This window comes from Marmota monax, unplaced genomic scaffold (genome assembly GCF_021218885.2).
Source record: "Marmota monax isolate L192 unplaced genomic scaffold, Marmota_monax_Labrador192_F-V1.1 WCK01_AAM20220418_F8-fsc00164, whole genome shotgun sequence".
Taxonomy (NCBI): domain Eukaryota; kingdom Metazoa; phylum Chordata; class Mammalia; order Rodentia; family Sciuridae; genus Marmota; species Marmota monax.
In genome coordinates this window covers 3,866,553-3,868,274 of record NW_026693313.1, presented here as the reverse complement: position 1 = coordinate 3,868,274, position 1,722 = coordinate 3,866,553, and positions in this window count along the sequence as shown.

The window sequence follows — 1,722 nt, the reverse complement described above, 5'->3', positions numbered from 1 at the left end:
TAATTGATTCATTTTTATGGGGTGCTGAGGATCAAACCCAGTGTCTCGCATGTGCTAGGTAAGCGCTCTACCGCTGGGCCCCAGCCCCAGCCCTCATTAAGCTTCTTGCTTGAGTATGGGACGCAGAGTGCATCTCGATGGCCTCACTCGTTGTGCTCCCAGTGCTGTGTATCTCTCCTCCGAAGCCTGCACAACAAAACACACAGGCCTCTTTCCAAATGCCACACCCAGGGTTTTCTACTGTCCCTCAAAACTTCACTTCCCTCAATCCTAACATTTGCACAATTGGAACCGTGTCACATAAACTTTTTGGAATCCTGCTTTTTCACTTATATGAGTGACACAACATTATAAAAACTTGTTTTGAAAATCATCTTTGGATGGTGGAATGTGCTGGACATCATTATCCAAAGTATATGTATGAAGACATGAGTTGGGTGTCAACCTTCTTTATATACAAACAGAGATATGAAAAATTGTGGTATATATGTGTAATAAGAATTGTAATGCAAAAAAAAGTACACGCATAAAGACATGAATTAGCATGAACATACTTTATACAAAGATATGAAAAAATTGTGCTCTATATGTGTAATAAGAATCATAATGCATTCTGCTGTTGTGTATTTAAAAAAATAAAACCAATAAAAAAATAAAATCATCTTTAATGTTGCACAATGTTCTAGCCCAGAGATGTATTACAATGTATTTAACCAGTCCCCAATTATTCCCTTTTTAGTTGTTTTGAGGTTTTTGCAGTTACATATAATGTTATAGTGAAAAATCTTCATGCACAAATCTTTGAATTTCAGATTATATCCTTAGGATCAGAAATGAAATTGCTAGGTCAAAAACACGTACCTGTGGGGCTGGAGTTGTAGCTCAGTGGTAGAGCACTTGCCTATCATGTGAGGCACTGGGTTCGATTCTCAGCACTGCATATAAATAAATAAAATAAAAGTCCATTGACAACTAAAAAAATATATTTTTAAAAAGTATATGCATTAAAAATGTATTTTTCATGGAAATTTCCAAACATACAGAGAGATTCCTAAGCCACTATTTTATATGAACCCCTGTTACATGAGTTATATAAACCTTTATCAACCAGCTTTAAGATGGAATCCACATTTAAATAAGGATACTTGTTATGTGACAAAATCAAAATAATGAATCTCTAATGGTAGAATTTAAGGCAATATCTACAGGCTTCTACTGTGTTCGCAAAGAGTCTCTTTGTAGCAGAGGGACTTTTTTGTTTTTAAATTTATTTATTTTAATGGGGTATATATGACAGCAGAATGCATTTTTGATTCATCGTACACAATTGCAGCACAACTTTTTTTTAATATTTATTTTTTAGGTTTAAGTGGTCACAATATCTTGATTTTACATTTATGTGGTGCTGAGGATCGAACCCAGTGCCTCATGCATGCTAGGCGAGCCCTCTACCACTGAGCCACATCCCCAGCTCAAGAGGGACTTTCAAAGTTGTACAAAGCAGGTAAGGACTTGCTCTGCCAAGGGGTGATGGCCCGTCATCCTTGACGAAAATGTTGGCCACAGAGCAGGTGCTCACTAGGTACTGTTGACGGACTGAATAGTAACCGTCCCAAACTAAATGGACACAGCCAGCTAGCCAGGAATAAGAGGGACAGAGAACGATGTGAACACGGATGAAAAGGAGTCCGTAGGCCTAAGGAAGTCAAGTGGCCAATTGCT